The sequence below is a fragment of the Euprymna scolopes genome, chromosome 21 (genome assembly GCF_053919585.1).
Source record: "Euprymna scolopes isolate OS-2025 chromosome 21, ASM5391958v1, whole genome shotgun sequence".
In the NCBI taxonomy this organism is placed as follows: Eukaryota; Metazoa; Mollusca; class Cephalopoda; order Sepiida; family Sepiolidae; genus Euprymna; species Euprymna scolopes.
The window spans coordinates 1,843,554-1,867,487 of record NC_136502.1 but is presented as its reverse complement, the minus strand read 5'-3'; the positions used below and the strand labels follow the sequence as shown (position 1 = coordinate 1,867,487).

At 35.3% G+C, this 23,934-nt stretch overlaps 1 long non-coding RNA gene across 1 annotated transcript in view; it reads right to left on the bottom strand.

The window, feature by feature from the left end:
- LOC145241964 (uncharacterized) overlaps nucleotides 1-23,934 on the bottom strand; it is an 854,874-nt gene that overhangs the window by 291,201 nt on the left and 539,739 nt on the right. Inside the window, exon 2 of the long non-coding RNA XR_013862622.1 lies at nucleotides 22,574-22,604. This is a non-coding gene — a long non-coding RNA (uncharacterized LOC145241964). The remainder of the gene's footprint in view (nucleotides 1-22,573; nucleotides 22,605-23,934) is intronic.

The window sequence follows — 23,934 nt, the reverse complement described above, 5'->3', positions numbered from 1 at the left end:
ACAATTGTCCAAGAATAAATGAATACGCTTTCAGTTTTTGGAGACGAATGTTTCGAATGTAAAACTCGGTTGAAAATGGAAAAGTTATTCATTTATGTGATATACGACATCAGACTGGACGAAAGGCTATAAGTCGCTAAGGTTATGTTGACTATGTTCGAAATTTTCGACTACCAGTAATCATCATTCCTACATTGATGATTACATAAGCACGAAAAACTAGTATTTGTAAGTTTAAAAATTGTTGATATCAAAAGTATTATATATATGTATATATATATATATGTATATATAATATATATATATATATATATAACTGAAAGTGTGTGTATGTGTGTGTGTGTGTGTCTGTCTGTCTGTCTGTCTGTCTGTGTACATTTCCCGACACAATAACTCTGTCAATTTTCAATCTACAGACTCGAAATTTGATATACAGGGTATGGAGATTTGGAAAAGTCTTTGAAATTTGGCTGTTACGGAGTCAAAGTTATACGATTTGACCTTTGAGAACTCTACCAAATTCCTCCGCCAATTGTTGGTATAAACAATTGAAATTTTAGATATAGGTTCCTTGGACATTGATCTAACTTAATAACTTGGTCTTAGCCCAAAACAATAAACGTTAAGCGGTCATAATAGGGGTCGAAGTTAAAAAAATTCAACCTCTGTGATCTCTACTAAATTACTCAGACAATTTCTGGTCTAAACATTTGAAATTTGACAGGATATCCAGTGATAGGGCAAGCTTTTTCATCAGCTTGGGTCGAAAATTTTTAGCTACCAATATATAAATGTATGTATGTATGTTTTACATGTCTGCCTAAAATTTTGACAGAGGCGACAGATTTTCACAAGACCAGTTCCGTTTTGAAGCTCAACCCTTCAGACAACAAATATCGAAAAATTGACTAAAAACATTAATTTTTTCACCCTCATCTTAACTCTTTTTTACAGGGAAGGGTCGCTTTTTTCACCGATATTTTCGAAAGTCATCCACTCTTTTCGATTGTCTAGCCTTAATTTAAACATACAGCACTTACGGTTTGGCGTTTTTTTTTTTCGTTCTTTTTCTCCTTCGCGGTACGGGTTCGAGCCTGCCTTCTTACTACCACTTTTTTTTTTGCTCAACACATCTGAACACCCGGGCTACGCCGGGCACCCATGCTAGTATATATATATATATATATATATATATATATATATATATATTGATTCTACTATTTATAGTAAGCACTGCTGATATTGTAGTGAAAATTAAAAAATAAACAGTTTGTGTGTGTGTGTGTGTGTGTGTGTGAATTTTTCTGTATGTGTGAAGTTGTCCGTATGTGTCTTTGTGGGTCCATTTCCCTACTAAACTACTCTGTCAATTTTCAGTTTACAGACTCGAGATTTGACATAAGGGGTATTGACATTTGGAAAAATCTTATCCATTGGATTTCAGCCAGAAATTTGTCTGTCAGGGATCGAAGTTCGCCGATTTAACCTTTGAAAACTCTACAAAACTCTTTCGCCAATTTTGGAGCTAAACACTTGAAATTTTAGATGTAGTTTACTTGGATATGGATCAAACTTTTTAATTAGATTTGAGCCCAAAACAATAAATGTTAAGTGGTCAAAGTTTTTAAATATTTGACCTCTGTGGTCTCTTCCAAATTACTCAGCAAATTTTTGATCTAAACATTTGCAATTTTACATAAAGTGTATTCAGACATAGGACAAGCTTTTTAATTGGTTTTCGGCTGTCAAGGAGTCAAAGTTAAAAAACTTTGACCTTTGCAGTCTCTGCAAACTATTCAGCAAATTTTGGGTCTAAACATTTGCAATTTTTCATGTTCAGACATGCCGCAAGCTAGTTAATCAGTTCTTGGGCGAGAATTTGGCTGCCAAGAGGTCAAAGTTAGTTTACAGAGTTGACCTTAGCTGACTCTACAAAACTCTTCCGCCAATTTTGGGTTTAAACACTTGAAACTTTAGATGTAGTTTTCCTGGACATGAGTCAAACTTTTTAATATATATACCCATATGAACATAAAGTAGTCAACAGTACATAGGGCCCGAGCAAAGCCGGATTGAACTGCCAGTATATATATATATATATATATATATATATATATATATATATATATATATATATATATATATATATATATAATATAAAGCTGAACGTCTGTGTGTGTGTCTGGTCACGAATAGGCTCCTATATGGTTGACTATTATAAAAAACTGATCACATATAATGATAGAAGATGTATCGAGACACAAGAATGGGTATGTTTGATCTGGCATAATGATGATTCATTAAAATTGTGGAGTCTGCGTACGCGCCCGGTCCACAAAGTATGGAAATAAAAAATTTAAAAATTAAAGAAACCGCTTACAAGTGTTTTTGATATAGATGTACATAAGAATACTTTGATAAGTATGTTTTAACTTAAATAGGGATGTTATAATAAAATTGTTGCGTCAGCGTTCACGCCTGGTCTCCATAGAATGGAAATAGGCACAAACTTTAATAAAAACTTTTCATATCTATCTACGTAAGTATACTTTGATAATTATGTTTCAGTTTGAAGAAATATGGTATAATAAAATTATGGAGTGTTCGTTCGAACCTGACCTACATAGAATGGAAATATGTCACAAAGTTTTACAAGGTTTTTTAATATAGATCCACAGATTATTGTGATAAGTGTTTCAGTGTGAATATATATAAATATATATATATATATAGTAAGTTATAAAATATATATGGCAATTAAGCTACACTGAATATTCCGCGTTTCATCCACTCTAGGACTCTTCAGGCTTATATATATATGTGTGTGTATGTGTATATATATGTGTGTGTGTATGTATATATATGTATATATATATATATATATATATATATATATATAAATTATATAAATTCGATTAAAATTCTGTAAATAAAATTTTACAAAATGTTTTTTTCACAAGGAGTACATATTAAGTACAGATTTTTCCTTATTCCATGGAGTCTCAATTAATGGCTCATATCCTCAAAGGAAACGCTAGCAAAATGATATTCATATCAAGTCTATGAATTAACATTTCAAATATTGTGATTGAGAAAAAAACGTGTGAAAATAACTATTACTCTCGTCTAGTTTCAGAAAATCTTTTTTTGTAAAATTTAATAAACAGAATTTAAATCAAATTGTTTTGATACGATTGCCCTATCTTTAATATTGAGCTTTTTCTTCGCCATATACTTACTATATATATATATATATATATATATATATATATATATATATATATATATATATATATATATATATACTCATGAGCAAATAAATTGGTCAAGCGTGAAAGAATAGAGGAAAGCGATTTTTCAATATTTTTCTATGAATTTTTGTTCGATTTTAACTGAAAATTTCTATTTTGCAGATCATTATTATTATAGCATATAATAATAAGTGGAAAAATTAATCCTAAAAATGATAAGACCGCATCTTGGCGAGGATATAAAAACAGAATTGGGATTATCATATACATATAAATACTGATATTTATACTTGTTTGATTTAAAAATTTATTCAATTTGTAATTTGTCAAAATTTAAATAAGGATTCTAAGCATAAGGTTTAGTAAAAGTATATATTGATTTTCATTTTATAGTGACATAAAAACATTGAACAACTGTTAATTTTATTAGTCGTGTAACATCTATTCTTGTTGTATATTTTATAATATATATTAGGTTGGTGCAAAAATAATTTTTGCGGGGGAATATTTTACGCTACACAGCCAGGTTTACACTGTGTAACGTAAAATATTCCCCTGTGAAATTTATTTTTCATCTTTCAGAAAGACTATTTTTAAGATTTGAATTTTTCGATTTTCGTAGCTTATCGGATGGATTTCTGTACAAAACATTTCCGAGAAAACTACCAGAAGTATAAATTACCTTTGTGTGAAATTTGTAAAGATAGGCTTAGCTGTTTCGGAACATATAAGGAATGAATTCACACCCACGCGCTCATAGTGATTTGCAAAGTTTGCAAAGATGAGATGTAGGTAAAATATTTTCGCTTGTTTTCTTTTCCTTATAAGGGAAATGGTTTCCATAGTGCTCTATTGTTAAAGAGTTTTTATTCAATAAGTCTGACGAAAGGCTGGTTTTGTGAAAATGTTCAAACGACATAATGTTTGAATTTGTCCGAATAGTCTTGAAACAATTGTAACTAACGATAAAATACACTATTTGTTGCTATCAATTCATTGCTTGATGTCTTGGTGTTTGTTAAGTATATATATATATATATATATATATATATATATATATATATATATATATATATATATATATATATATATATTTTGTTTTCTTATAACCGGAAGTGTGAAGTATATATATCTAATTATATATATATATATATGTATATATGTCTATATATATATATGCTTCATTTACTCACATAAATTAATATACAAAAGTATAAATTTATGTATAAACTTTAAGTATTTACTTTAACAGTGCTCAATAGTAGGTAGAGCTAGTTAGTAAGTCATAAAAATAAAATTTACTATATATATATATATATATATATATATATATATATACACACGAGGGGCGCGCAATAAGTAATGCCCCTAACCCACAGTTGTCTGATCTAGCTGAAATTTTGCATGTGCAATGATTTATATCTCTAATGGATTATGTGGCAAATTACAGCTCTGAACTAATTGTGGTGTGAAATGGAGCCTGTTGAATGTCGAGCAGTGATCATGGTTTTTGTATTTGAAAGGACGCACACCCCAGGAGACTTTTGATGAAATGAAAGAAACTTATGGCGATAATGCCCCATCATATGACCTTGTAAAACGCTGGCATCGTGAATTCAAACATAGACAGAAGTTTGTGGAAACAGCTCCCAGACTGGGTCGCCCCCTTCTGCCATTGATGAGGCAACTGTCAGTTAAGTTGAGGCTGCCATTTTGGAAGATCGGCGCATTACTATTCGCAATATAACCCAAGATGTCAAGATTAGTACAGGGTCCGTGGAAACTATAATTTATGACCATTCGCATATGCATAAAGTGTCTGCCAGTTGTATTCCCTGGTAGCTCACACCATTTCAGAAGCGAGAACGCGTCGAGTGCTCGAGGATGAATTTGGAGATGTGCCAAGAAGATGAGTCAAAGTTTTTCAAAAGACTGATTCCACAGGATGAAACCTTGGTCCATCACTATGATTCAGAGACCAAAGCCCAGTCAATGCAGTGGAAACACATGGCTTCACCACCTCAAAAGAAGGCAAGGGCGCAGCCCTCCGCTGGCAAGGTCATTCTCACAGTCTTCTGGGATCAGGACGGAGTAGGTCATTCTCACAGTCTTCTGGGATCAGGACGGAGTAGTGAGATTTTCTGGCAACTGGGAACCACAATTACAGAAGCCTATTATGCTTCAATTTCGAGGAAATTAAGGAAAGCTATAAAAATCAAGAGGCGGGGCAAATCAGCAAACGAATCCTGCAGAACAACGCTCCGGTCCACAACTCGCATGTCGCCAGATCAGAAGCACGGGCGTGTGGTTATGAAATCCTCCCCCATCCTCCCTACTCACCCGACCTTGCACCCTCTGACTTTCACTTCTTCTCAGCCATGAAGTTGTTTTTGAAAGGAAAGCGTTTCCGAGATGATGCAGTCTTGATTTCTGAAGTCACGTCGTGGTTGTAGGACCAACCTGGGGTGTTCTACAAAAACGGTCTCCAGAGCTGCATCAAACGATGGGAGAAATGCATAACTCTGGGTGGTTCCTATGTAGAGAAAGACTAATAACTGTGCCAAGTGTCGTTGCTCTACTGCTATGAGAAGTGGGCCAGGGGCATTACTTATTGCACGCCCCTCGTATATATATGTGTATGTTTGTGTGTGTGTGTGTGTGTGTGTGTGTGTGTGTTTGCATTTGTGCATGTGTTTTATTGCCTGTTCTTATCTGGAAAAACTGAATGAATTAGCATCGTCTAATCGATAAGGATGTCATAAACTTAAGTTGATTGAATTTAACCTTTTATCAGATTGATCGTTTTTGTCTGTCTATCTCCGTCAACCAATTCTCCTCTCCCCTCTTCTCCTTTCTCTATACATATATGTGTGGGGTTAGTTGCGTGTTTTGTCTATCTCGTTACTTACGTAACCGGGCAATAAGATATATATGCACACACACACACACTCACGCACACACACGAACACACATACTATCTATAAAGGTAAGAATGTGTGTGTGTGTGTGTGAACAATTCTTAACTTATTGTTATATCTTTACTTTTAATAGGAATACAGCAAGAAACACGGAGTTATGGGTGAAAGACAAAGGGGTTTATTTACAAGGGAATACATGTAACATAAGAGTTACTCGACATATTTTATTCCTGTCATTTTCCTTCTGCCTCAATCACGTGAGAGGGTCAATATATCTATAGTTCATTTCGTCTATGAAGGGATGTTAGGTTATTCCATTACATCAATTTTATAATCGATGAATGTTTGATCCAAAGGCTTAAACCTTAATATATACGATATTCAGACACGTGGAAAACTTTTTAATCGGTTTTCATCCGGGAAAATGGCGGGTAAGTGTTCAAAATTGAAAATTTGGTATTTGGGAGCCATCGGATTTTTATCTATCTGTCAATTGTTTCACGAATACGCATGCGCAGCCGTGAAAAATGACAGCTTCTTTATATTAAGAATAAGTAGTTATGAAAATATTATTTAAAGATTGTGCCAAGCTGGCCTTATAAATATCGTGCTTGACTCATTGGCTTAAGGACTTGGTTTCGATCTTAGCTCGAGTATTTTTTTTACTTACAAGACCTGAACTGTTTAGAAAAAAAAAAAACATAATACTCCCATTCACATTTCTCCGTTTCGAGTTTTGAATTTCGAAATATATTGTTCTATTTTCTCGGATGAATTATTGTTCTTGAATATAAAAGATATGCTTGAAAACTTCGATTGTCTGGATAAATGAAGAAACTGCTGTTAAAACGTGGATTTCATGAGTAAAGCTTTTTTTAACCGTACGCTTGTGGAACTCTCTTCCGTTTGCCTGAGTTGACTAAAATTTAGTCGTCTTTAATGTAAACAAATTCTTGATAGGCCGTTCCCTTAAATAATCCAATTCTCTAAATTTCTACTACTAACGATTACTATGATATTGCCGCATTCACTTCTGTACACTCTTTAACCCTTATCCTCGATTAGCTTCCGGGTCTTGATAAGTTGTGACTTCTATGTAAAAAAATGAATCAAGTATTCGGAATATGATTGTTATTGTATATTCACCCCCCCCACACACACACTTCTTCTTCTCTTCTTCAGTAGTCCGTCGCTGACGACGATGACGTTGCACCATGCCTAACAGTCCCAGATAGATTACGCCTGATAGACTCGCTGGTGACTGTGGAGTCCAATTCGTGAATTGCATACACGGCCGCAGGCAGCACAGAGGAAGATGCCGTCTTCCCGCTGTGCCGCGTGCCTTTGGTGTCTTCTTCGCTCTGCTCGGTCGTTATAGATGGAGGTGAAAGTTTGCAAGCCCTCTTGGCAGATGTTTCGCCATTCTCTCCGATCAGCAGTAGCATGTTCGATGGCGTTGGATTCTATGCCACATTTTTTCAATGATGTTTTTAGTTGGTCCTTGAAACGTTTGTGTGAGTGTATGTATATACACAGGGTGTTATCAAGCGTCTAGTGTGGTTATTGGGCAATAGGCCGCATGCTCTGCATGCTCCTTAGTATAAGTTGCATGCTTTGCTTGTGCTTTCACACACACACACACACACACACACACACACACACACATATATATATATATAATATGTATACTCGCTGTATATACCCTGGCATTGGCAAATTTTTTAAATTTTTTATTACATTTTCACCCCAAACAAGGCACATTGCCACTTTGGTGTAGGGGGCTACTATCAGGGGAAACATCTACTGGGGTACTATGTAGGGATTTGGGCAGCGAGATGTTGGTTCACGTTGCACTTGAACTTATTCATGTCAGTACAGTTGGGGAAGCAGTGACCTGGAATGGAATTCCAAAGTCTAGCAGTTCTGGGGAAGAAACTACTGGAGTAGAAAGATCTTTTACATCTAGGGATCTCTACAGTGTGGGGGTGGGATTTTGCAGCTTGTCGGGTCTGTCGAGGGTGTTCACGTCGTGGGGGCACAAGTGCTTGCAGTTCATCAGAGCATTCACCATTATAATACTTGTAGAACAGGCAGAGGGATGCAACGTTTCGACGATGGGACAGAGGCTGAAGCTTAGATGCCAGTTTAGGGCCTATCAGATTTGCGACTCTCTTTTGAACCCTGTCAAGGAGCGAGAGACTAGTAGCCGATGCACCAGCCCAAATATGACAGCAATACTCCATACGTGGCCTTGTAGAGGTACAGGATACTTTCGGGTGTTAGAAGTTTTCTAGCACGGTAGAGAGAGCCCACCTTCCTCGCAGCGACCCTGGCAATGCTCTCGATGTAATTGTTCCAGCTCATGTTTCCTGTGAACGTTAGGCCAAGGAGCTTGAGAGACGTACTCTCAGATAAAGAGTCGTTGGCCATTGCTATAGGTGGTAGAGAAGGTTTCTTGTAATTATTGAATGAAACCAGTTTTGTCTTGGCGGCATTGAACGTGACCATCCATTTTTGTCCCCATTCCACTACTGATTGGAGGTCATCCTCTAGTGTTTCTGTCATTACTTTAGATATATGTTCATTTGTTTTCCTGTCGTGCCTGCTATAGAGTGTGGTGTCATCAGCATATATACCCATCTCAGAGGCAATTTTGTCGGGGAGGTCATTTATGAATATCAGGAACAGCAGAGGTCCAAGGATAGATCCCTGGGGCACTCCCGCATTTATATCATATTGTTTAGATGTACGACCGTCGAGGGCAACCTGGATTTTTCTCTTATCAAAGAAGGATCTCGTAATCTGCTTTGACGTCAACTATGATGTATATTATTTACATATAAGAATACCGGATCACGCATTGCTGTGGCTTAGTCTGTTTAAATAGAAATACAATTAAAAAAAAATGTACTGAAAATTTACTGAATGAGAAGTGATACACGAATTACCATTAGCGTATAAAGCGATGCTCTTTGTGTAAACAAATCGAGCTTAGGTATTTCGGACGATGTCAAAACATCGTTAAACTCACAACTCGCTCAGCAACCGCCGATAGCATAATGTTTGGGAGCTTTGACTCTCGTACAGGCGGTCGGGTTTTAATCCTGGCTTGAGGTACTTGTCTGTCTAGCTGCATGATGAACTGTGAAACAGCGAAACAGTACTGTATATGGATGACTATATATATATATATATATATATATATATATATATATATATATATATATATATATATAAAGTATTTTTTTACTATAATAATTAAATACCTACAGACACTAGTGTTTCATCCTTTCGGGAATCTTCAGTGCAGGGTATATATAAAGTATTTTTTTACTATAATAATTAAATACCTACAGACACTAGTGTTTCATCCTTTCGGGAATCTTCAGTGCAGGGTGTCAACGATTCGAACCTCGCAACACGAGACATATCCAACTCGATTAGCAAAGACCGTATCCATTCGGCTACCATAAATCGCGTGAAATAACGTTGAATTTAAACATTTTAATTTTAAATGTTCTTTACGTCAGTCAGACAGTGATCTAATCGTTATACAATGATCTATGCATAAGAGCTAAATTGACTGACTTTAATTCAACTGAATGTGCTCAACGATAAGAAACGAATTTCTTAAAGGAGCTGCCATAATTATGTTTTTTTCACTATAATAATTAAATACCTACAGGAACTAGTGTTTCATCCTTTCGGGAATCTTCAGTGTAGGGTGTCACGATTAACACCAGTCGAATGATTCGAACTCGGCAACACGTGACATCTCTGGCTCGATTAGCAATCAGCTACCATTAACGGCGTGAAATAACGTTGAATTTAAACATTTTAATTTTAAATGTTCCTTACGTCAGATATATATATATATATATATATATATATATTATTTATCTCACGAAAAGTTGCATTCTGTAATTTTTATATGTATCTATTATTTATTTTTTTGCTAATTTTTTAACAATAAAAGTTGTTTTTTAGAACACACGCATGCACGGACTATAATAGGCACCAGTGGATACACAATATGTTGAGACTTGTTAATGTTTATAGCAAACGTCCAGCGGAATTTGTAGTGCAACACTGCAACACACACACGACAGTGAATATCTAGCGTGAATACTTGACGCTGTGAGATTTAATATGTCTCTTACTGACGCCATATTGTAATTTTAGTATCCGTTCGTTGATGAAGTGTAGAATTGGATTCCGGAATATGAGAATTATAAGAGTTAAGTCAATCAGAATGGGCGGAGTTTGTGGTGGAGTTGTTATTATTTATGAATCGGAAACTGTGAAGATTATGTTAGGTCTATGTTTTAAATAGCCATTTACGGGTGAAAGTGTAGAATTCGTTTCATTGACAACTGTGTGTAGTGGTAGGACAAAGTTCTTAGAGAGAAAAACAGGGACTTCTTCCTCTAAATTAGCTGCAATTGTGATAGTGTTGCTTGTAGGATGCAATATAGCGTTTTAATAACGGATTAATGTGTATAAAATGGTGTCCGAAAGCTATATAAGATAGTGGCTATTAGCCCAGGCGTATTGAATTTGTATATCGCATCTGCTGTTGCAAACCTACCATACTTTTGTTCCAAGGGGAATTTCTGCAGTATATATATATATATATATATATATATATATATATATATATATATATATATATATATATACACACACACACCATCACATAAATAGAGGCGAGGAAACTGTTCGGACAAAAAGATTTAAGCTATTTGATAAAATGAGACAAGTAAATAGCAAGTCTACCCCCCCCCGTTGTCTAAAATGAATTCAGAAAGAAAAAATCCTTTACTTAAATTGTAATAATGAAACATTTTTTTTTTCTTTTTTCTTTTTTCTTTCTATACTGATTAATATTTTTTCCAGCTTGGGATATGCTCTTCCTTTCTTTAAGTCTTCACCGTCTGATATTTTATATGAATGCGAATATTTACGTGAACTCTAGCGAAGCATAATTCGGGTTTCAAATCATTTACACTATTTTCATAATCATGCTTTTTCCATGATTTTTTTTCTTTCCTTTTTTATCGATTGTTTCTTTTGTAATTTTATTTTCACCTTTATCGATTGATATATTATTCCATATGAATGTGGATATTGGCGCAAACATTAGCAAAATTTATATGTTTCCCGCCATTTATTTAGTTATGGACGCCGCTTATATTTGCATCAAAAGAAAACACTTTTATTGAAAGACAAGTATCGCTGCCTGTAGACAAGTATAAGTATTAGCTATGGATTAGGGCTGTCTGTTTCACCCAAACGAATATCGTATATTAATTTTATCCCATAATCAATTTGGCTTGCGGTAAGAATAAAAAAAAAGCAAATAAATAACATAAAAGAGAAAAATTACAAGACACAGTGAAAAGAGAGTTTTTTTTAATTGCTTAATGTACATGTTTTTAGTTTTGCGGTAATTAATCAAAATTCGAAATCGCAGAAGTCAAACATTTTTGCGGTATTGGCAGTAGTATTGGAATCATTAAAAATTTGTGCTTATTTTCCGATGCCGAAAACGATTCTTTTAATTGTTTATTATTTGTTTGTTTATATAAAACTATAGGTAAGTATTTAAATATTGTACAAGAATCAAAATCTGGTTCAGTAATTAATCGGGATCGGTAATTGTATCGGAATCAGGAAAAAGATAATCTCACATTATTTATATATGTAAGAAACATTGCTGATGCACTAAATTCTGAAGACGGACATCATCATTGCATCCATCAGCATCCTCATCCATCGCACTGATAAGGTAAACCATTTTGTAACTTATTTATGGTATTTAAAATTTTCATTAAATTCTAAATTTTATAATCTACGAATTACAATATATATATATATATATATATATATATATATATATATATATATATATATATATATATAATTTGAGGTTGCTATTTTTTCAAAAGTAGGGTAACCAATTTAATATAACGAAGTTACAACAAGAGTGCTCAATACGGAAGTAGAGCAAGTTACATTTTCAATTTGTCTTTACATAAGCAGTAATGTGTTGCTACACAGTCATGAGCATGGTTCGGTCTTCTAGTGTTTAATAACTAGAGACCTCTTCACGCAACAACGCTTATTTTCGAAAGCGGAATTCTCAATATATATATATATACCAAGTTAAAGGTATTCAGGAAGGAAAATCGCGAATTAAAAACGAGGTTAAGAGTGCTCAATAAAAGGGCAAACTATACTATTTTTTATTTATATGGACAAATATTACATAGGCGCTACACTGAACATGCTAATGTTTCAGACAAGTAGTCGTTAAGGACCAACAAGTCTCCGTCAGGAGACATAAAATTTGTGTTTGACTTTAGAAATCTGATCTTTGTTTTAAACATTAGAATGTTTAGGGTAGCGACTATGTAACCAGCTCTTCCAGAATGTTAAATTTAAAGTAGTTTTCAGTTCGAGTAGAAATATTAATATGATATCAAGTTTTGTTATATTAATTCAGGATAGCAAGGGAGTCGCCATTTATCAAGGCCTAGTGACCACTTGAAGATAATGGTTAACGAGTGTACGTTGGCCATAGAGACAACAGTGTAATAGTAGAAATTATATAGAATTTGATTATCTAAGAAAACGGCTCAACAAGAATTTGTTTACATTAGACTTCAATGCTACCATATTATAATCAGTTGGAAAGCAGGCCAGTGGAACAGAGTTCCATAGATGAGCAGTTCTAAGAAATAAATTTTGTTCATGGAATTTACGCTTAGATTTAGATATAGATAAAGAGTGGAAGGTGTGGTGGATTGTAGTTGTAGATAGATGTTGTTTGTGAAAGTTTGACATGTGCCAACAGTATTTGTTTTTAAGGCATATTGGGCTCTAATACAAGTAAAAGATTGCGTCGGGAGTGAGATATTTTTTTGGAGCGGTAGAATGATGCAATTATTTTTCCAGCAACCTTGGAAGCAGATTTGACGTGTAGCCTTCCGTTTTTAGGTCACGAATGAATGCAAGACCCAGAAGCGTGTCAGAGCAACGAGCTTCTTTTAGACGAAAGTCAGTTATATCAATTGGGGCCAAATGGAGATCAGAACATTTTTGGTGAAAAAGCAGAAGTTTGGTTTTAGATGCATTAAAATTAATCAGCAACATTTTCCCCAATGCATCATGGGTTTATGGTCGGACTACGATAAATTTTGATCTTTTTTGCTCTTTGAAGTGTTGCCATAGGTCGTAGATTTGAGAGTTCATTGATGAAGGTACAGAAGAGAATTGAGCCCAGAGGTCACCACTTATCAAGGCCCGGAAGCAGCTCTGGGATAAGGGATTTTGCGTGTACATGAATCAATGGGATAGTATCGTAATAATCGTTAGTATTGGAGATTTGATAACGTGTCTTACTTAAGGGAATTTGTTTATATTGGACTTGAAGGCATCCTAGTTGTAGTCAGATGGGAAACAGGCAAATGGAAAAGAGTTCCACAGGCGTGCACTTCTAAGAAAGAAGCTTTTTTCATGGAATCTACGTTTTGATCAGGAGTAAAGGTCAAACCCAGAAGCTTGTCAAAACATAGAGCCTCCCCAAGACGAGAGCCATCCATTCAATTGATGTCAGATGGGGATCAGAGCGTTGATAATGTAAAGATAGGAGCTTGGTTTTAGATGCATTAAAAGTAACCACTCTTAGGGCACTTCAGTGATGATACGTTGAGCTTCGGTCTTGTGCTTATGGACAGCTAGTTAAAAAAAATATTGAAGAAGGGGGATTCGATAGCTGAGAAGAAATTTTCAGATACACTGCCGCTGGAAATTTTGTGAAGTAATCATTTATGCTAAACTCTATCAAATGCGTTTAATATGTCAAGAGCTATTGCCCTTGAAAGGAACACTCATTCTATGTAGAAATTACAGTCAGTACATCAGCTGGTAGTCTCACAGGACGGAAGCCATATTGCTTGTTACTTAGTTGTTTTTGCAGAAGTTGTTGAAAATTTCTCTTTTTAACACGGATTCAAGCAACTTACTTATGACAGGGAGATGACGGTGGTCAAGTAGTTTATGACACAGGCTGACAACCTGAGTGTTCTAAGTTCGAATTCAGTTCATTCCACAAAAATCACTTTCACTTAGGATGTTGGCAACCTTCACGTGGTCCATATGTACAGTAAACAAGCTACCATTCGTTCGTCGTTCGTGTATGGAGTATTGTTGTCACATTTGGGCTGGTGCATTAGCTACTAGTCTTTAAGTCCTGAACAGAGTTCAAAGGAGAGTCGCAACCTAATAGATCCCGAACTGTCAGCTAGGTATCAACCTCTGTCCCATCGACAAAATGTTGCATCCCTCTGCCTGTTTTACAAGTATTTTAATGGTAGATGCTCCGACGAATTACAAGATCTTGTACCCTTCAAGGTAAATATATCCGACAAACCCAACAAGTAGCAAAATCCCACCCTACAAAGTAGAAATCCTCAGATGCCTCAAAGCCTTCTACTCTAATTGTTTCTTCCCCAGACATCTTGCTGCTCAACTCCCTAAAAAGAATGTATAACTAGGAAGTATTATGACTGAAATAATATCGGGGAAACCAATGCCAAACGATATGATAAGGACGACTGTTTGAACACAAGAAGAAAATCTTAATTAAAAAAAACTTTCATCCAACAATAGATGAAATACTTTCTTTCAGAGTTCAACTTGTAGAGTTTCAAGTTTAACGGTATCTAATCACTGCCACTACTTGATCGATCGTGACACAATATTCAATATATGGGATAACAAAAATGTCTTTTTTTCTAGCATATTGACAAAAGTCTTTTTTGTTTGTTTTTAAATCAAAGCATTTCTTTCCAGCGTCGAGTTATTGTCTATCCTTAAAAAAGACGTCTATATTCGATAGCAGTTTGCAAACAACGAATTTTCAATAGAAAAGCATTTTTTTGAAAATAACAATGTTTTTTTTGTCAACATATTAAAAAGAATATTAAATTTCTTCTATCATCCAATTCTTTACAAACTTAAAGTAGCAGACGTGAATATTTGATATGTATCTCTCTCTATCCTCTCGCTCTCCATCTCGCTCTCTCTCTCTCTCTCTCTCTCTCTCTCTCTCTCTATATATATATATATATATATATATATATATATATATATATATTCAGGTTTGAGATGTTCAAAAGTCGGGACTAATGAAGACAACGAGGTTGTTAAATAGTACTCAATAAAAAGAGCAAAATATTTTTATTACTTGAGGTAAAACAGTTGCATATGGTCGCTACAAATAGCCATCTGTTTCAGTCAAAGAGACTTCCTCAGGCGTCGAGAGGTTCTAGGTCTCCTGAGGAAGTCTCTTTGACTGAACAGATGGCTATTTGTAGCGATCATATGAAGCTGTTTACCCTCATATATATATATATATATATATATATATATATATATATATATATATATATATATATATATATATATATATATGGAAAATAGGGGACGAGAACCTGTGTCAATTTTAGAAAATTCTCAAAGTTTCGTCCCCATTCTGGGGGACCTCCTCAGGAGAATGATAAGGATTATTAAGAAACATAAAATATACCAAAGATGAGAGGATTTTTATGTTCACCGATCGACTATTTGGATTATAATGACAATTACAATTGGACTATTTCTTATGCATCTTTACATTTTTTTTTGATTGTACCATTTATTTCAACTTTTTCTTTATTTTGGATTTCACTTGCAATATTCTTTTAACCTATACATTTCTGTATTAGCATAAGCTTTTATACAAATACTTTGCACTTTTCTATCTATGTGCAAACCAGCAAAAGTTTAGCTTGTTTATTTTGCTATCTACTTTTCTCTGAGAATAAGTACCATATTTTGAAACTCCACGGTATTAGGAAAAGTTTAAGTTTTTAACTTGATTTCCATATCGAATAATAAATTGTAAATTCTAATTTATAATGTCTAAATTGGATTTCTTACATATATATAAATGGATGCAAACAGATGTGTGTGTGTGTGTGTGTGTGTGTGTGTGTGTGTGTGTGATATCATCCCCCTGAATATTTTCCATTTGTAATATGAGGGTTTATAAAGTCAGTGTTGTCTTTTTAAACTTATATTTGCATAATGCCGGCTTTTTCTCTACTGATGAGAAGCATTAAACTTCGAAATCGCATGACCTTAAGAGGTTTCTCCTCTATTCCTTTTTCTGTAACCCTGTTGAGCTGATGATGTAAGAAAGTTACCATGTGGCTTTTTTATCCTGATGGGTTTGTGTTATCATGGAAAAGTTATTCTTCAGCTTAATTTTATTACTATATATATATATATATATATATATATATATATATATATATATATATATATATATATATATATAGTAATTTATAAAATATATATGGCGATTAAGCTACACTGAATATTCTGCGTTTCATCCACTTATAGGATTCGTCAGGCTTATGCGCATAAGCCTGACGAATCCTATAAGTGGATGAAACGCAGAATATTCAGTGTAGCTTAATCGCCATATATATTTTATAAATTATTAACTAGCTCTACCTACGCATTGAGCACTTTTGAAGTAAATACTTAAAGTTTACGCACAAATCTATACTTTCGTATATTGAATTTATGTGAGTAAATGAAGTAGTTATATATATATATATATATATATATATATATATGCATATATATATATACATATAGATTAGATATTAAGAGGAGATTATATATATATATATATAAATGCGAAGCTCGTTGTTTGTTTGTTTACGAACAGACGATTTGAGCACTATAAAGGTGGTGGCGGGTGTCTATTTAAATAGACATTCCGACAAGTTATTTACGGGCGTCAATTCCATGGTCGAGTGGGAGAACCGCCGACTGTCAACACGATGGTTCTAGGTTCAATCCTTGGCTTGGGAGAGATGCTAGTCTAGCGCCACTGATGAGTTGTGATACAACGAAACAGGACTGTATGTCGATGACTACAAATATATATATATATATATATATATATATATACGTGTTCACGTACACGTATATATATATATATATATATATATATACGTGTTCACATACACTTCTTCACAATAAAGCTAGAACCTAGAATTAGATGGAATCGAGCAATTGCATTGACAACGGACAACGCCAGACCCAAAGCGGGTTTAGAGGTACTGCATCTCATCATATATATTAGTGATTGGACGATTCAAATATTTTGTTTAATTTTGATACAATTACCTACTCCGTAGTAAATTCCGGATTCCGATACAAATATCGATTCTGATTCTTTAAAAATATATTGATATTTAACTATAAAGTTGCTATTTTTCTGACTCCTGTAAAAAAAAACACATGTGAAATTGTGCACATATTATCGCAAACATAACAAATACACTTGTGTCATGGATGACATATAGACTTAAACTTTACTGGTAGTTCAAAATCATCAAATAATTATTATTTTATGATTCCTACCAGCCGTGAGAGATTTCTTTAAAACAAAATCAGTTTTCAAAAAATAATTAAAGAAATCGTTTTTAGCATTGGAAAGTAAACATTCATTTTGCGATCCAGATATCAATTCTGATACTCTCAAAATTTCCGATATTTCTGATTTCAGATTATGTTTCTGATTAATCGTTCCAACACTAATATATATATATATATATATATATATATATATATATATATATATATATATATATATATATATATATATATACACACTAGCTGAAGTACCCGTCGTTGACTGGGTTCAAAAATAGCCTACAGAAAATGGACTGATTGATGGAAGTATGATAGGTTATGAAAAGGAGGGGTTGTAAACAGATAGTTTTTGATACTCAAACATTTTACCCTAAGCAAAATATGATGAAAGTAAACATAATTTTCGCGAAAATATATATTTTATATCAACTTTGTTTCCATTCGTAGCCAAGAGTGACCAAAAAAATGATGGTTCCTTACAAAGAGAAAATGTTATATATATAATAATATAAATTTACAAGAAATAAATGTTACCATAGTCAATAAAAGTTACTTTTATGGTAGAAAATGGTTTGTATTTTTAAGTAGTTTTTAAAAAATGTTTTTTTTTAATTGAGGAACGGGTTAAAAAAATCAAAATGGCAGCGACTTTGAAATGGAGAGCCCCATTTTCAATTTGAAAGAGGGTACCTTAGCATTCTGTGTTAACAATTTAAGAGAGTTCCGTTAACGTAAGGAATATTTATAAACATATTATAATGTTTCCGTTATTTTGTGCTTGAGGTATATTCGATTATGGCATGTGTAGTTTATATAAAAATTCATTTAAGTAGTTATCGCCTCAAATTTCGTTATAATTTCGGTTCGCTGAAATTATTTCAAGTAAAGAGCATTAAAAACTATTACAAAACAACAAAAAACATGAACTGAACTTTTATTAACTATGGTAACATTTATTTCTTGTATATTTATTTCTTCGATTAGTCGTTTGTTGGCTTTTCTGCTAAACACTCTTACTAAATAATATCGACGAGATATCGAAAAACAAAGAAACAAAAACAGTTTTGAAAAATAATGAAGCTTTACTTACTTTAGTAAAATAATCCGAAACAGCAAAATGGGATATTGAAAAAGTAAACACGTCATTACTTTAGTTTTTTTAAAGGAAGAATCGATATAAATATGAATAAGAAGAAAATGGCGCCCTTTTCAAGCAGAACAGCTTCGTTCCAGTTTTACAGTATTGGACGGTGTAGTATTGCGATTCAGATTCAGGGTTGTACTATTATAATGTAAAGAACACTCAGAAAAGGGTGTAATCAACTGGATTCCTTCTAGTACACTGACAAAAAAGCGTAAACGTTTTTACTTATTATTATTTATCTATTTATCTATCTTCGAAAAGGTGTCACGTGTAAGTGGAGAAGGAAAAAAAACAGAGTTATGCAAAATTTGTGTCGAGAATTGTCTAAAGTTCCAATTTTTTTGGGGGGGGGCTTTCACTTTAATGAGAACGTGAATTTATGAGGTGAATTTATTCGACACAATATGATTAAACTAAAAAAAATAAATAAAAGCTAACGTGAATTAAGATTAAAGTTAAAAGTGTTATTGTGGACCCTCACCCCTTTTAAAAAACCTTGTTAAACTTCGCAGAAGTATTTACGACTGCTTTTATTCTTTGTCCTTGCGTTTGGTATATACTACGAGACCTGCTTTTCCTTCTTTTCGCAAGGATAGTTTGCCTTTCATTCAAAATAGCAATATTGTATATCAATTCAAATGCCAGTGCGATGCTGGTTATTTTGGGCGAACATCCTTGCATATTTTGACTCGTATAAACCAGCATGTTCCATCAAAGATCAGACCAGGGAGGATGGGGTCTGGTAGTCTCCCTCCTTCTGCAGCCTTTGACTCTGCTATCGGCCATCATTTGGTTGACAACCCGTGCTGTGCCGATAGATATAAAATAGAATGGATCAAGGTGCTACGTAGAGCGGACTCCAGAAACCATTTAAAGATTTTGGAGTCTGTCTTTATTGCGGTGCGTAAACCTTCTTTTTGTCGGAAAAAGGAAAGAGTAAACGCATTGTTTCTCTTTGGGGAACTTTGAATCTTTTCTCCCGTTTTTTTTTATCCCTTGTTGTGCCAATATTTTAATCGTTTTTAAACGTTAATAAATTTAATTTTAATTGTCCCCGTACTTTTGGCACATTCAATAGTTCCCCATTAGAACTGTTTAAAGTTTCGACATAATATTATTTTGTACGCAAACGATTTTATCCTGATGAGATGATAGCTGAAAGAGCTCTTGAGAAACTTCCGCCTATTTTATTTAAAACTATATATATATATATATATATATATATATATATATATATTACATTTTTACCCCAAACAAGGCTCATTGCCACTTTGGTGTAGGGGGCTACTATCAGGGGAAACATCTACTGGGGTACTATGTAGGGATTAGGGCAGCGAGATGTTGGTTCACGTTGCACTTGAACTTATGCATGTCAGTACAGTTGGGGAAGCAGTGACCTGGAATGGAATTCCAAAGTCTAGCAGTTCTGGGGAAGAAACTACTGGAGTAGAAAGATCTTTTACATCTAGAGATCTCTACAGTGTGGGGGTGGGATTTTGCAGCTTGTCGGGTCTGTCGAGAGTGTTCACGTCGTGGGGGCACAAGTGCTTGCAGTTCTTCAGAGCATTCAACATTATAATACTTGTAGAAGGATTTAATTATGTTAAGTATTCTACCAGCGATACCGTAAGATCTAATCTTCCTGAGGAGACCCTCATGCCATACCCTGTCAAAAGCCTTAGATATATCTAGAGCTACCGCTCTGCCCTCTCCCGCTTTTTCCAGTGAATGGTATATGCGTTCAGAAATTACAGTGAGGATGTCTTCCGTGGAACGGGCTTGTCTAAATCCATATTGATGGTCGGTCAGAAGTTTAGCATCTGTAAGGTGCTGGACTAGAGCATGGTTAATTAAGGTCTCAAATATTTTGGCAAAAAGTGGGAGGAGGCTAATAGGGCGATAATTTAATGGGTCAGTTCTTTCGCCAGAATTCTTGAATACTGGTACTACAGAAGCAGTTTTCCAACAGCTCGGAAAGCAAGATTCATTAACGCATTTGTTGTAGAGTTTGGAGAGAACTGGAGCTACTTCGGCTGAGCACTTTTTTAATAGCACAGCTGGGATGAGGTCGGGTCCACATGCTTTGGAAGTGTCAAGGTTTTTTATGATAGCATGCACCTGAGCAGGGGTGATTTTCAGATCGTCTAGCGTGGCGTCTGTCCGCATAGGAAATTGAGGTAGGGGGTGGTTTAGAGGGTCCAGTGTGGAGTTTGAGGCAAACCGACTGGCAAGCATGTTAGCCTTCTCGGTTGCTGAGCAAAGAACCTCGTGATTGTTGGTTAGTGGGGGAATTGTTGATTGCCCATTATTTACTACACTGTTGTAGATTTTCCAGAAGTCACGAGTTCCTAGTTTTTGTGCTTCGATGCGATTTTTAGTGGTTTCCGTAAATTCCCTCTTAGCTGTCGCTATTTCTTTCTTAACGTTACTTCTAGCTTCTATGTACTTCTGTCTGTTTGAACTGGACTTATGTCGATTAAACCTGCGGAATGCATGCTGCCTTTGAGCAATGGCAGTTGCGCAAGTCGAAGTAAACCATTGGGGAGAGTGGGGCTTGCTATAGAATTTCCGCATGGGAACATGCGCTTCGATTGCAGTTTTGAACCATTCAGTGGTCTCGGTTGCACACTGTTCAGCAGGAAGAGAAAAAATATTTCCCCATGGGGCGTCTCTGATAAGATCTCTGATAGCTTCCCAGTCAGCCTTTTTATAATATCTCGTTGTTTTGAGCACTGGCTCTTCAGTTTTGGGTCTAGAGTTTAGGGCGATTTCAACCATTATCACCGCATGATCAGCGTTCCCAAGTGGGCTGTCGGCTTTCGTTACACAATCATCAGGAACTGTGGTCAAAAACAGATCTAATAGTGATGCGTGTTGTTCTTCCTGATCAGGGAAGCGGGTTGGAAAAGTAACAATTTGCGATAGGGAGTGAGATACAGAGAAGCTATGAGTTGCGCTGCCTGCTGCATCTGTGTAAGTAGAGAATCCAAGCCAGTTTTTGTGATGGACATTAAAGTCGCCAAATACATGTACTTGGGCGCTAGTGTCGAAGGAGAGTGCTGTATCTATGCTGTCAGATACTTTTTTATTATGGTGCAGTCTTGGGTCGAGGGAGAGCGGTAGAGAAAGTAAAGGTAGCTAATGTTGTGTTGCATGATTAGTCTAAAGCACATAAAGGCTTGATCATCCGTTTCTAGGTTTGTTTCTCTAGTCAAGGGAAGTGTATTACGAATGTAAACTCCAAGTCCGTGCATATGTCTGTCAGAGTCCTTACGGCAGAGTGGGAGATATCCAGGCATGTTAAAGTAGTTAGAGGGGATGGAGGAGTGTAGGTTAGTCTCACTTAGTGCTAAGATATCCGGGGTATTTGTTAGGAGAAATGCTTCAACATCAGCTAAATTAGTTCTAAGCCCACGGATATTTGTGAATGCAAGCCTCAAGGGAGGAGGAAAGTTGGATTTGTTTGACCCTAAGCCTGGTTTAAGCTTATTTTTAGATTGTACTGTCATCATGTTTTTTAACGAGTTTCCGTTGGGTTAGGGGAAGCCGAACAGGAGGTTATGCAGAATATCACACATGCATCACAAGTAGACATATATATATATATATATATATATATATATATATATATATATATATATAGTGTTCAGACTAAATAGAGATTAAATATAAATTACATCATATCTTTTTTTAAATATATTAATGGCTATGGAACGGTAACAAAAAAAGATAAAAAAATCTTATTCTCTTTCACAACACCATACCTTTTTCGAATTTCCGACGAATTTTTTCAGTCTGAAATAGAAGAAAATAAGTTTAATTACAAAAAAATATATTTTCATATATATTGTACTGGTTTTTTATTTTGTTAATTTCATTTATCCAGAACAAGTCTTAAAATAAAGACGAAATGTTAATGAACACGTAAATTGGTTTGTTCCTTTTCTCTCTCTCTCTCTTTCACTCACTCTCTCTCTCTGTCTCTCTGTCTCTCTGTCTGTCTCTCTCTCTCTCTATATATATATATCTATATATATATATGTGTGTGTATGTGTGTGTGTGTATGCACATATATAAATATATGTGTGTGTGTGTGTGTATATATATATATATATAGGAGAGGCGTGCAATAAGTAATGCCCCTTACCCACTTCCCATAGCAGTAGAGCAACGAAACTTGTCACAGTTATTAGTCTTTCTCTACATAGGTACCACCCAGAGTTATGCATTTCTCCCATCCTTTTATACAGCTCTTGAGACTGTTTTTCTAGAACACCCCAGGTTGGTCCTCCAACCACGACGTGACTTCAGAAATCAAGACTGCATCATCTCGGAAACGCTTTCTTTTCAAAAACAACTTCATGGCTGAGAAGAGGTGAAAGTCAGAGGGTGCAAGATCAGGTGAGTAGGGAGGATGGGGAAGGATTTCATAACCACACGCCCGTGCTTCTGATCTGGCGACATGCGAGTTGTGGACGGGAGCGTTGGTCTGCAGGAGGAGGGTACCTTTGCTGATTTGCCCCGCCTCTTGATTTTTATAGCTTTCCTTAATTTCCTCGAAAGTGAAGCATAATAGGCTTCTGTAATTGTGGTTCCCAGTTGCCAGGAAATCTGTCATCACTACTCCGTCCTGATCCCAGAAGATTGTGAGCATGACCTTGCCAGCGGAGGGCTACACCCTTGCGTTCTTTGGAGGTGGTGAGTCCAAGTGCTTCCACTGCATTGACTGGGCTTTGGTCTCTGGATCATAGTGATGGACCCAGGTTTCATCCTGTGTAATCAGTCTTTTGAAAAACTTTGACTCATCTTCTTGGCACATCTTCAAATTCATCCTCAAGCACTCGACGCGTTCTCGCTTCTGGAATTGTTTGAGGAACCTGGGAATCCATCTGGCAGACACCTTATGCATATGCAAATGGTCATGAATGATAGTTTCCACGGACCCTGTACAAATCTGTAAATCTTGAGCCATTTGGCGAATAGTAATGCGCCGATCTTCCAAAATGGCAGCCTCAACTTAACGGGCAGATGCCTCATCAATAGCAGAAGGAGGGGAGGCGACCAGATCTGGGAGCTGTTTCCACAGACTTCCGGCCATGTTTGTATTTACGATGCCAGCGTTTTA